The sequence below is a fragment of the Zootoca vivipara genome, chromosome 3, assembly GCF_965207765.1.
Source record: "Zootoca vivipara chromosome 3, rZooViv2.hap1.1, whole genome shotgun sequence".
NCBI classification, from domain to species: Eukaryota; Metazoa; Chordata; class Lepidosauria; order Squamata; family Lacertidae; genus Zootoca; species Zootoca vivipara.
Genome location: NC_142586.1, coordinates 56039725 through 56053572, shown reverse-complemented (window position 1 = coordinate 56053572; position 13848 = coordinate 56039725). Strand labels below are relative to the sequence as shown.

The 13848-nt window shown below is 44.2% G+C and overlaps 1 protein-coding gene across 3 annotated transcripts in view; it reads right to left on the bottom strand.

Annotated features, from left to right (window-relative positions):
* TMEM200A (transmembrane protein 200A) overlaps positions 1-13848 on the bottom strand; it is a 41208-nt gene that overhangs the window by 24858 nt on the left and 2502 nt on the right. Inside the window, exon 2 of one of the 3 annotated variants that reach the window (XM_035109008.3) lies at positions 5418-5554. The exons of 1 other annotated variant lie outside the window; for it this stretch is intronic. The gene's annotated coding sequence lies outside the window, so the exon portion shown is untranslated. One more of the 3 variants, XR_015948972.1, reaches the window with a different exon arrangement.

The following is a 13848-nucleotide window of genomic DNA, read 5'->3' as shown; positions in this document are numbered from 1 at the left end:
TGGGGTACAGTAACAAGTTCACTCTCTGCCTGCATCTGCCTGTGATGCCTCAGCACCAACAGTGTGGCATAGATTGTAGAGAGGGGAATGGATTAATGGAGGTAGGCTAGCTCATATTGATGGATAGCTGCTGACTGGACAATAGACACCCATTTTTAAAATATGTAACTACTTGTATCTTCTGCTGTGAAACGTACAACACCAGCCTGCACACTGTAATTTTATTTAGTCCAATTCCTGCATGGTAACAGGAAATCCAGAGCTATGACATCCCAAAAGATGGCTGTCTTGTGTTCCTGCAACATAAGAAGATTCCTTCTGGGCTGGCTCAAACCAAAAGTTCGTTTGGTCAGTCCAGCATTTGGCATCTTAACAGGCAGGTGCTTTTGGAATGCCATAGGTAGGGCTTGAAGGTGTGTTCTTGTTTGTCCTTTGCTCAGAGTTATTTTTAGAATCATAAAATTGCAAAGTTGGAAGTGGCCCTGAGGATCATCTAGTCTAACCCTCTGCAGTACAGGAATATGTAGCTGTCCCATATGGGGATTGAACGTGCAACCTTGACATTATCAGCATCATACTCTAACCAACTGACTACCACTGGTGAGTAGAACTTGCCCTCAAGCTACCAGGTTCTCCATCCTTTTAAAACATGATGATAATGATTAAGTTCAGTGCCTTTTGAACTCTTGTCAATGGTCTGTTCTGCAAAGAGCTCTGCTAGTTGTCATTTTCTTCTTCTTTGTGGATCAAGACCCAGGAAATTAAGATAATGGCTAAAGTAAGCGGTTTGTATGTGAGTTTTATGTTGGGATTTATTTGGGAGGGCTGACTATATCTTTCAGGTTACCTTACCCTTGCCTTGAGGCTATCTGGAGAAAGTAATTAGAGTGAAGTGAACACTAATTAGCTGTTTGCTTTACTGCACCTGCCTTAAGAGAAATAGCCTGGAAACTGCTTGTGTATTGAGTTTAACTGAGGGCTATGAAAGGCAACATGTGGTTATTTCTTGAATAAAAAGGCACTTAACTAATACTCACAGACCATTATGACTCAACAGACTCTATGATTCTAACAAACTCTGGGTCAAATTAAAGGGGGAGGGGATGATAAAGGAGACACAGCTGTTGAAGCCCAGTAGTTTTGTTATAAATAACGGGCTAGTTTCGGCAACCAGATTTTTTGTTGTGTCATTAGTCAGCTGAGTCTGTGAAACTGAACCAGCAATTAAAGGCTTTTATGGAACTGTGGCCATATTTTCCTTTCCTATACTGTATGCTTTTTTGTGCTCCCTTTAAACTCCATCAAAGTATTTTATTATTCTGAATGTGTTTCATTCTGCTTTTCTGCCATAAATTCTGTAACACAAAAACAGCTGGAGTTCTTAACGTGTTTCCAGCACCAGGGGAAAGGGTGGCTGGAACCTGACTTGTAAGGGGGGGGCAGTGGTTGGTGGGGACCTGTACCAGACAGGAGGCAAGAATCAGAGGCGGGGAAGCCTCAGAGCTGGAGGCAGGTTAGGCAAGTGAAGGGCAAGATGCTTCCCCACCCTCTCCTGCACCACTGTCTCCCAGAGAGGAGAGAACTGAAGTGGGAAGAGCAGGGGCAGCTTCCATGCAGGTGCAGTCTCTGGCTATATGTGTGCAGCCCATCAGGGGAGGGAAGGTACATAAACTGGTGGAGGAGGGCGTGGTCCCCATTTGCTGCAACTGCTCCATAGAGCACAGACCTGGGAATAGCTGCTTAGGCTGGGAAGCACCCTTGACAGTCCAAAAGATTAAACATCCACCTCCTACCAAAGGTAGCATACTAAATAAATCTATAGGCTATATACTTTTGTGAAGCAATTTGAAACATGGTTCTACATGGTATACATGTATATCTACATGGTATATCAATCATGACTAATTAAATTGCCCTGTGATCTTCAGATGAAGGGCAGTGCCGTATGAAAATTTAATAAATAATACCAAAAACCCTAGTTAGTTAGGGATCGGGAGAAGAACAGCATGCTGTTGAAAACATGGCCTAACACAGGCCAGGATTCCCCAGCATCTGCTATGCAACCTAAAGTTCTATTTCTAATGAGTCGTCATGACAGACAGGTGTAGCTTCCATAGGTAGGGTTGGGGTGGAGCAACTAGGAACACCCTTACCTGGTGGAGCCAAGGGGAGGCCAGATGGGAGTGGTTTGACAAGGTGTCTGGGAACTGTACTACTTCCATTTTTAGGAGGCACCAGATGCCACAACTCTTTTCTCTCATTAACCTTAAGGTTGGCTTAATGTAATAAAACTCTAAAACCACCATGTTAGTTGTTGTGTAGTCGTTTAGTCGTGTCCGACTGTTCGTGACCCCATGGACCAGAACACACCAGGCACTCCTGTCTTCCACTGCCTCCCGCAGTTTGGTCAAGCTCATACAAACAAATAAAGCAACATTACAAACACAATGTTGCAATAAAAATGCAATAGAAGAGAAGTGTTTAACACCTGCAGAACCAACCCCCCCCCCAAGGTATTTAGCCTTCATTTAAATATGTCCTCTTTGAAGAGTTCAACAGACAGGGTGCCACCACTGAGAATGTTTTGAATTGTTTTTTAAATACGCTTCCAAACCATTTCTCTACTTATGGGTGTTTCTCATTGTTTTACTTCGGCTGTGTGTATTTGATATACAGTATTCTGGAATTCTTTTTTTTTTACCCCAAACATGCTTGTTAAAATGCTACAATGTAATGGATTTATTCTTTGCAAAAGTAGAAAACACAGCAGCAAGCCTGGGAAATTGACATCTCTGCTTCGATGCTTTGCAGACACCTTCAGAAACGAACCTGCTCTCTGCTTGTGGTACACTCTGGTTTGTACTGAATAGAAACACAAAGAGAACTTTTAGTCACCCTGGAAAAATAGCCAAAATTAACTGCAGTGTTTTTCCAGAGCCTCTGCCAGAGCTGAACAAACAACTAGCCTGGGTTTAATGGGCAAGTGCTTCCAAAGAACAGAGAATCAGCCTGTAGCAATCTTGCATACGCCAAAGATGTAACATGCAAAAATTCTCCCTAATTCAACATGCATGTGACCACACCTCCCCTCCACAAAACTGGCTGAACTACACATGATGTTTAGTGTATGAATGGCCAGTTCAGAGGCTACATTCCGCTTCCAAAGTCCAGTGTTTAGAGGGTAATAAAAATCCTACTGAATCAGATGGATTATCAATTTAATTCAACAGACTGGAAACCATTTAGCATGAGGGCCACATTTCCTTCCAGGGATCACAAACCAGTGGTGGATGGGGCCAAAGGCAAAAGTGGTAAGAGGAGAAAATGTGGATTATGAAGCATAACCAGAATTCAATGCTGTAGTTCAGGCACGTCCAACAGGTAGATCGTGATCTACTGGTAGATCACTGGACGTCTGTGGTAGATCACTGGAAGATCATTGGCTTTCTCCTCCCTAAAAAAAGCTACACAATTTAGACCTGAACCCCTAAAAAATGGGCCTTCCTCTTCCCTAAAAGAAGCTCAACAACTTTGACCTGGAGCCCCCAAAAGGGGGTAGATCATTGCCAGTTTTTAACACAGAGTAGATCGCAGTCTCTTGGGAGTTGGCCACCCCTGCTGTAGTTGATCCAGGCAAAACACACCCAAGGAAGCTGCAAAGCAGGGCTAGTGAGCAGTTTGGTCTATGGAAAGAGGACTTTTCTGTCAGAGGGCTTGTAGCTTGGGGAAGACTCCTGAAGGTTAGACTGGGAGGCCACGTTTAGCTCCCAGGCCTGCATTCTGAAATCCTGTTTCCAAAAATAGCCAGTGTGATGCTTCATGAAAGGCCCCAGGTAGCATGAAGTATGGTTGCTTCTGCTAAAGCTGGAGATTCCACTTAGCAATCATGGCTCAAAGGGCTTGCCAAATTCTCTTTCAGTGTTATCTCCACCAGGAATTATTACCCTATCTTGTGACAATTCCACAAGTCTCCAACACAGTAAGCCTCAGACATGTTATCCTTTTGTCATACACTAGATCAGCCTACCTCAGACTGGTGCTGGCAAGGGCTGATGGGAGTTGTAGTCCAGAACATCTGGAGGGCACCAGGTATGGGAAGTCCAGTGTAAGTGTTTCAAAGCTCTACTGCTGCTTGCTTCCCTCCACTGTGAAAACTCTCAGTTTGTTTGTTGCAAGATGGTATGGTGGGAAAGCTCAGATGGTTTTATTCTTAAATAAAAGCTATTTTTTTAAACATTCATTTCCTTTTCTTCTGCTATATTGACCTTTTATATTGCAAGAATAGATCATGAACTCTTACTGGAATGAGATATGGGAGCACATGGATGTACACATACACAGGTGCAAGCAGCACTTGCTCTCACTAACTTAGCATAGCGCCAAAGGGAAGGCAAAATAAGTGGCTGCGACCAGGAGAGAAATCTATTTGAGAAACAGCAATAGTCACATGCTCTGCATCACCTTTACCTAAATGGATTTAGAGCCTACAATACATGTACCCACAGAACATTCCATACACACCCACACCACATCTATACATGGAGGGCACATTAATCTTAATTATTATAGCTTCAGCTTGTACACAACCATCACTTTAACAAAACTTAAAGAGTAGACAACCAGGGCTCCTAGGACAATCACCTTGTAACTTGGCCAGAAAAGATGCCCTGGATCAGGCATCCCCAAACTGCGGCCCTCCAGATGTTTTGGCCTACAACTCCCATGATCCCTAGCTAACAGGACCAGTGGTCAGGGAAGATGGGAATTGTAGTCCAAAACATCTGGAGGGCCGAAGTTTGGGGAGGCCTGCCCTAGATGAAATGGGTGGAATGTTTCGTTGGTGTCTGCTCTCCTCTAAAAGGTGTGCCTTTATTTTACAAAGGAACTAGTGAGCATATTCAGCTTGTCCTGAAAAGCCTAGGTATTTTAACCGATATCACTTCTCATCATTTAGACCAGGCATCCCCAAACTGCGGCCCTCCAGATGTTTTGGCCTACAACTCCCATGATCCCTAGCTAACAGGACCAGTGGTCAGGGATGGTGGGAATTGTAGTCCAAAACATCTGGAGGGCTGAAGTTTGGGGGTGCCTGATTTAGACTTTTTTTAAAAGAAAGAAAGGAAGTTCATTTGACCACATTGGACTTTCTGCGCAACATCCCTACTATTAAATCTCGTGGCACTGTGGTCACTGTTCCCAAGCAGTTAAACAATACCTCCAAGTTAGGCTTAAGTCCAAGGTCACCACCTGTCTTTGGTTGATTCTATGACTCTCTGGGGCTGGCCAGCATGGTGCATATCAGATGATGTAGACAACACCTCCCCTCATCCCCAGACAGCATGGCCAATAGCCAGGGATGATGGGAGTTGTAGTTCAACACCTCCAGACGGCATTGTGTTGGCTACCCATAGACTTACCTAAGATGATCATGTCTAGAACTGCCCATTCCATTCGATTCCCTGAGTAACTCAGTGGAGAACATTTGGGCCTCCAGCCTTAGGCTATAAGCTTCTGCGCTGAAATGCTGGATTCCCAGGTACCTCTGCACACAACTCTAAAGTATAGACAAGCCAAACAACACTATTAAAAAAGCAACTTAAAAACAGAGCTCTAAAAAAGTATTTTTTAAAAACTTGTTGAAACTTCTGGAAAAGGTAAGAACAAGACTACCTAGTATCCTGCCTCATAAAAACTGCAGCTATTCTGCCTTAAGCATTTAAAGATAATATTACCATTGTTAACATTCTGCCAGAAAGAGAGATGTGCTCCACTTAGGGACCTTCTGCACAGTTTGAACATGACAGAGTGAAAAGAAATGAAATCCCCAGCAGTTCCTAAAAGAAAGTCAGGCAGCATGCACCTTGCACTTTCATGTATGGTATAATGAAGGCAATGGTTATCATAATATGTCATTCTCTTCCCAAGTTTAAATGCTTCCTACTGAGACTTTAAAAATGTATTTTCCTGCAATATTTCCCACTCTTAATTCATGGTCTTGCTTCCATTTTACTTTCTGTCTCTCACATAGAGAGAACTGGGCAATAACTTGTTTTCAATATCACGATATATTACCAGTTAAACATCATGATATATCAATATATCGTGATACCTGAAATAAGGAAGGAACTACGCAGAGGCAAGCAGGGCAATGTTCTAGCAACTGCTACTACTTAAGGGTCTAGAACTGATAAATGATGGTGTTATCAACCACCTCATGGTCACTTTCAGCAGCAGGCAAGCCAAAATGCATCCCAACAGGACTTTGGGTTTGGGGCTTGACTACTAAATGGTGGTATTCAGGACAATCCAAAGTACAGTGATGAGTCATAGTGAATACAAATAATATGAGACTGCCAGCAGGCCTAAGTGGCAGTGGCAGCAGCAGTAGCAACAACAGCAGGACAGGCAGCCTGGCATCAGTGGCACAATATTCAGCAGCCTGCGAAGCCTCGCCATGGCAGTGGGCGGCAGTGGCAGAAGCAGCCTGCAAGGCCTTGCAGCTGTGGCAAAATGGTGGTGGCAGCAAGGGCAGCCTGTGAGGCCTTGCAGTGGCAGCAGGAGATGGTGGCAGAAGCAGTGGTGGCCTGCAAGGCCTCACTGAGGCAGGCTGCCACAGCTTTTGCCACCACCTTCCACTACTGCCAGGAAGACTTGCAGGCTGCCGCTACTTCTTGCCACCATGGCGAGGCCTCGCAAGCCCCACTGCTTGTGTCGCCACGAGGCATTGCAGGCTGCCACTACTATTCCCGCCATCTCCGTTGCCGCCTCAAGGCCTCGCGGGATGCCACTATTGCCATCATTTCCTGTCACAGACGTGAGTCTCCGCAGGCCTCTTAATCTCAGAGTCGTGGGCTCAAGCCCCACATTGAGCAAAAGAGCCCTGCGTTGTAAGGAGTTCAACTAGATGACTCTTGTGACCCCTTCCAACTCTACAAGCATATGATTCTATGATATGACAGGCACACACCCTCCACATTGTCTTAGTATTGGAGAATAAGTAGAATAATTGTGCAAGTAGAATAGACAAACACCTATTCTGCAGCTACGTAAGAGGGGGAAACAACTGAACCCAATGCCAGCTAATGTAAAGCACATGATCTACCCACTCCACTCTGCATTTCACCACCACAAAATATTGCAATGCATTGTTATGGGGTCGTGGGGAGGGGGCTGGTAATAGAAGGAACTGCTGAACTGCTCAAACCAGTTTCTTTGTCAAGTTGATGGCCATTTAAGAACCCTCATCATTTAAGAACCCACAAGAGTGGGCTATGTTACCATAAGGACAACTAAGGTAAGTGTTGGTTCTCTAGAGGAGGAGGAGGAGGAGGAGGAGGAGGAGGAGGAGGAGGAGGAGGAGGAGGAGGAGGAGGAGGAATGGGCCTCTTCCCACCTCAGCTGTCTGTGTGACAGGAGATCTAGGGCATGGGTAGGTAAACTAAGGCCCGTGGGCCGGATCTGGCCCAATTGCCTTTCAAATCCGGCCCACAGACAGTCCGGGAATCAGCGTGAGTAGAATGTGTCCTTTTATTTAAAATACATCTCTGGGTTAATTGTGGGGCATAGGAATTCGTTCAATTTCCCCCCTAAAATATAGTCCGCCCCCCCACAAGGTTTGAGGGACAGTGGACCGGCCCCCTGCTGAAAAAGTTTGCTGACCCCTGGTCTAGGGGCTAGTCTGGGGGTGAGTTTTTTGTCTGGGCAGAAAGCTGAAGACAGAGGTTTGTCTTGTTCTGTGCAGGATCCAAAGCTATGGATCCTGGAAACCTATGGGGGAAACAAGGTGTGTTGGGAGTGTTAATGCTATGAGCCCTTGCACCCAATGCTCAGGTTGTTTAGATGTGTGAATAAAAACATATATCCTAGACATGACAAGTCTCCAGTGAACTTCTTTCCAAGGAAACTGAACCTGGGTAAGCATTGGAATCCCTGGAGGCTCTTGCCACTTTGAGACTGGTGTGCATGCAATAATATACAAAATGCAGCTTGCCTAAAATAATAGATATTGTCTGGAGAAGTTCCTAGGGTTATACATTCAGTGGGGTTTGAATAATCTGCAAAAGAGCACTCTGTGATGGCAAATGTTCAAATGTAAATTATTTTATGAACCACCATACACCAAGCTAACCATTACTCCTCACCAGACACCAAAAGAAAGTTATTGGTGCACAACTTCCATAATTTCTGACTCTTGACACTGCCTGCTGGGGCTGCTGGGAACTGGAGTCCAACAGCATCTGAAGGGCTATAGATTTCACACCCCTGCTTTAAACCCAGAATGAATCTTAAAAGTACCCCTTGGGATTTTCAGCCCCACATTGGGCTTAAAAGATTGGGCTTAAGATTTATTTAAATTCAGAATACATCAGCACTGTAATATGCTCTCTCTATATAGCCCATTACAGACAACAACATGCACCAATTAGCTGAATAGTACAAACTGTCCAGAGAAAGAATGCAACAGTCTTGATGATGTCTCATAAACAACAACTTGCTCATGTCAGCTTGATGCGCTGCCATCAAGATAGCAATAGGGCCAAGAAAGTGGTAGCAATGGAAACCTGCATAGCTAAAGCCAGGATCCCTCAGACCGCATCCAGGGATTGACAGATACATATGTTTGTTGTTGTTTTTACTTCCGATAGAAATTGAATAAACAGTATAGGGGCAGACAGTGTTAATACAAGGACCAGCATGGTAGGTATTGAGGATAGCTTGACTGAGAGCTGGGAGATCACATTTTAAATCTCCACCAACAAAATATAACTGATTTAGAGTGTACAGTCATGCCTCGGTTTACGTCCGCTGCGGTTTGAGTACTCTCGGTTTGAGTACTCTGCGGACCCAGAAGAGTTTACTTCCAGGTTCTGCAGTGTGCGGATGCGCAGAAGCGCTCTATCGGTGTTTTGCGCATGCACGGAAGAGGCGCTCCGTTTAAGTACTGCTCGGGGAATGAACGGCTCCCCGGAACCAATTGCATCCTTAAACTGAGGTACCACTGTACTGGATGAGTCATCTAGTTCCCAAAGCCTTTGTACAATCATGAGTCTCACTGAAATCTTGAACAGTTCTTATAAGTGAAGCCCTGAAGATCAGTGTGTAGGATTTAGGAGATGTTAGGGTAAAAGAGAAAGAAAAAGGATACTGTGTTATACTGTAGTTTTGTTTCACTTATGGGCGAGTGGCTGAGATTGCTTTTCAGTTGCTCATCATGTGGCCAAGGAACATTCTGGCTATACCATTTGCTCTGGGGCCTGAAATATTTACTTCTCTGAAGAAATCCGTAAGTGTGCTTTCCTTGCAGGATCCCTGGCTGCAGAAAACCAATATGAACTCCATTCCTTAGCTTGTTACTCATCAAAATGTATAAAGGTCTGTGCGCTTCCTACATTTCTTTCCAATCGGATAAAACACAATAAAAGTTCAACCGCTCCCTATGCATTCACATACGGTAGTTGCCAATAATTGCTGCTTTTATAAAGTGAAGTGCTGAGTGAGAGAGAAAGGGAAATCCTTCTTTAGCTTAGATCACCATAAGCAGGCTGCAACATGAAATGACTGCACGCCAGTAAATGAGAAAATAATGAATATTTGCTTTAACCCACTTGGAAGATCCTGCACAAAGAAATCATCTGATCTTTGGCAAATCAGTACACACACAGGACAGCCCTTGTAGAGACAGCTACAACAGGAAGCAATTTAAATTACAAAAACCACACTGATGTGGACACACAAATGGGTATAATTGGTTTGAATCAGGCTGGAAGTGGGTGCTGTGTGGCAGCTACATTCAGAGCTGACCCAATATATTTTGCTGTCTGAGCCAAAGGACAAAATCCACCCTTTCCATGTACAGAAGTCAACCGGACTGACTGTTGATTCTTACTTCAATGCATTGCAGGAGGTTGGACTAGATGTCCCTTGGGGTCCCTTCCAATGCTACAATTCTATGATTTTATTATTCTATGTACAGGTAGCAGGACAGCATCATCTACAACACCTGAAACAGCAGGCTATTTTAGGAAGTGTAGACATACAACTCTGTTTTCCACCTGCTCATTGCCGCTCTGCACTCACCTGCCATTTAAGGTGCCCACTCAATCTGCCTAATGATAGGGCTGGGCCTGGCAACATCAAATGTGCCACCCTTAATCCCTGTTCAAATTATTTGTATTGACTTGCTCCTAGATTTCTTGTCCTATCATATAAATGCTTAGGATTGGAGTTAATGCCACAAAACACATATTTTTGCATAGCCATCCAACCAACCTGATATTCTCAAGGACATAAATTAAGAGTAGAATTGCTACCTTTTCTGCTTAACCTGCTTTGTAGCCATTTGACAAGCATAAATGAAACAGGCTTAGCTTTTCATTTTCGCCGGTCAACAAGTTGACAAAGACACAGGAGCACAGCCAGTAAAAAAGTTGGTAAGTACAGATTATGCTAACAACGAAGGGGTTTAGTGCCTGTATGAATGCTAGGAAAGGGCTGCTGCTTGTGATGGGGTCCAGTGACACATACGTTTGGCATTGGTAACAGTGAGAAATTAATTCCATGCCACTGTACAAAGGGTTTCATCTCACATTCAACCCCACTGTCATCAGCCAAGACAGTGGCTTTAAATTGAATATATTCAAGTACAACTCTTTTACATTGAGATTCTTCACCAAGCAGCAAGGGTCAGCAGTCCCCTCTACAAATTCATCAATTTATGCCAGTTTTAATTTATCTATGGGGTGGTTGCTATTTTCCTACTCATATCATTTTTAATTAATTTCTTTAAAGACGCCACAGACTTTAATTGGGAAGGTTCTGGACCATATTGAAAAATTATCACACTGCTTATCATGTAATGTTATCTTTGCTAAATTAATTCTGTTATAAAACAGAGCATAATTAAAGAGCGCTGTTAATGTTTCACCTGCCCTATTCCTTTGCATACATCTTTGCATACATCTAATGTATGTTTCAAGTTCATGCACATAGTGAAGGGTGGTTAATGACTCTTCCACAACTGATGGCATCATCACATCTGGATTATATGATTTTCTCTCTTGCATTAAGAATGAAGGACATCCAAAGACACATTGTCACCAAAGACACATTATAAACCATAATGTTGTGCCAATGCTACAAACCATGACAATGGTGCCAACATCAGAGGAATGCCCACTTAATATTAGTTCTATAAACTTAGTCAAAACATCTTTATCTGAGTGCTAGATTCACCCTTCCTTCAAAGGATCATGATGGGAGATGCAGTCCAACACCTGGAGGCCAGTTTATTCCAACTGGTCTAAACAAAGGATGTCCTTATCAGTTCCCTGAATTTTTCCACCCAAATAGGGTGCCATTCACTAAATCACATGGGCAGCATTCACAAGGCAGTTTATTCCAGTTTCCCAACATTTCCCCAACCATTTCTGCATTATATAAAGGCCACGTCCACAAATGTAGTGGTATATAGCACAAGTTTAGTGCTCATTTCTGTGTTATTTGGAGGTAGTTTTTTTTCTAGAAGCAAGTAACATGGAAATAGCTTGCACTATAATCTCCTATAGTCGCTTTTATGTCATGTGAAGGCTCAAATATAATGCAGAAATTAACAGTTAGGGAAATGTCAGAAAAACAAGACAAAGGGCCGTGTGAATGCAGTCATAATCAGTGCTGTAAGGAGGTTGCTACCTGAATGCAGCCAGACTTTTCAGGTTATTACAACAAAGGTTCCTGCACCAGGCTTGTGTATGTCTGTGCTAATAATATTTGGTAAGTAAGTAGAATGAGGCGCCACCGCCAAATTAGGCATATTTTTCAGCCACTAGGAAAAACCAGTCACTGCTTCCCACACTGTCATCATGAGGAGCATAGCTAGCTGGTAGAATGTATGTTCTGCAAAGAGAAGTTTTCCATGTTCAGTTCCCAGCAACTGCAGGTGGAAATGCAAGAGACTTGTGCCTGAAATCCTAGACCTCCTGGCAGCCAGCGCAGGCAACACTAAGCTAGATTAATCAGTGGTATGATTCAGTATAAGGAATCTTCCTTCCTATGTTTCCCTGACATGGAATCCAATCTCCATCCTGCCCCACCCCCCAAGTTTATTCATTAATGGCACACTTTCCCCCCTTTAATGCACACAAATCAAGAATCTTCTGAATGTATTGTCATGCATCCCAGTATGAGACCCTATTCACACAATACAGGGTGCAAGGTTTTTCCAACACAGATTTACATTTGCAACATCTGAAAACATTTGTGAAGCCTTGTATGTCCTTGATGAAGGCTTTCTTTCAGATCTCTCTTCTCCATTAGCAGCGATGAGGAAAGCTTGGATAAGAGAGAAAGAGAGAAGAGGCAAAGGTGTGTGAGGAAGCGTGCAAGTATTGAGGAGGAAGGTGTCAGTGTGTACATCAGAGATGGTGAAACTGTGGCCTTCCCACCATCTCTGACCATTAGCTGGGCTGACAGGATCTGGAGTCCAACAGCATCTGAAGGCTTCCCATCTCTGGTGTATATGAAAGAGAAGAGCCTCACAGAAGAACTGCTGGTATGAAAAGCTTTATTTGTGTGAAGCATTATGCATATTCATGTTCCCTCAAGACCTGAAGATGCATGCTCATTTCAGGGCCACTCAATAAGTCCAAGATCTGCATACGGGGACAGGCAGAGTCTTAATTTGACCCCAACTTTACACATGTGGAAGGAAGGAGTGGCCACATTTGCATGTCACCATATGCCAGGCTTGCTGGCTTGCCATGGTCTGTTGTGAATACTGATGCAGACTACCTGATGGCCCCTGCTTCACTTCTTTCCTGGCACAAGTGGGAAGAAACAAACCAAGCAACAGCAATTAGGTATCTTGGTTTGCTGCTCCCTAACAACCCACTTTTTGTAAGCCAACTACAAACCACATTTTAAGGCTGGCTAGTGATCCTGGCTTGTTAGGGGGAAACAAAACAGGAACCAGGGTTTGGATGTCAAGTTTAATTTGTTTCTCTCACTGATCCCAGGGAGAGGCGGAAGCGATTGGGCAGTCTGCACCATCAGGCTGCACATACCCAATAAACCATGGGCTGGCAAACTAAGGCCCGGGGGCCAGATCTGATCCAATTGCCTTCTGGATCCGGCCCGTGGATGGTCCAGGAATCGCCATGGGGATTCTGATTGCCATTCCCCACACACACTGCGGCGGCGCCTCCTCCCTCCCTCCTCCTGGCTTCTCCCCGCCCTGCCTAGAGGAATAAGGTGGCTGGGCTTCGTTGAGCCACTGTTGGCTGAGTGCCATTTTAAACAGCCCCTCTCCGGAGCCAGCCCTTTTGCGCTGCTCATCGTCCCTCCGCCACCGCCACCGCCTGCCACTCGCAAGTCACAGGTAAGCAGCCACCAGGGCTCATCTGGTGCTGTGGAGAAGGGAGGGGAGTGTTGGGGGGATTCCCCCCCAAAAAAACATAGTCCGGCCCCCCACAAGGTCTGAGGGACAGTGGACCGGCCCCCTGCAGAAAAAGTTTGCTGACCCATGCAATAAACCATGGTAAGCCAGCACCTCTATTTATTGTGAAGGGTGAACATGGACAGTGACTTCAGGTCGGTTTTGTTTTTTTGCTCTCCTTGCAGTGCACTTCCATCTGAATCACACTGATGTCAACAAAAGAGCAACAAGTAAAATATGTTCCTATGCCAACACAATACAAATTACATATGATTTTTTTCTCCAAATTGCTATATATCTGCACTTGAGCGTTTCTCTGCATGAGCACTGCTTTCTGCTCAGGACAAAAGACTAATTGTTATCCATGCACTAAATTACTCAAATTGCCTCTTAATTATACTCTAACAAGTATTTTGCTA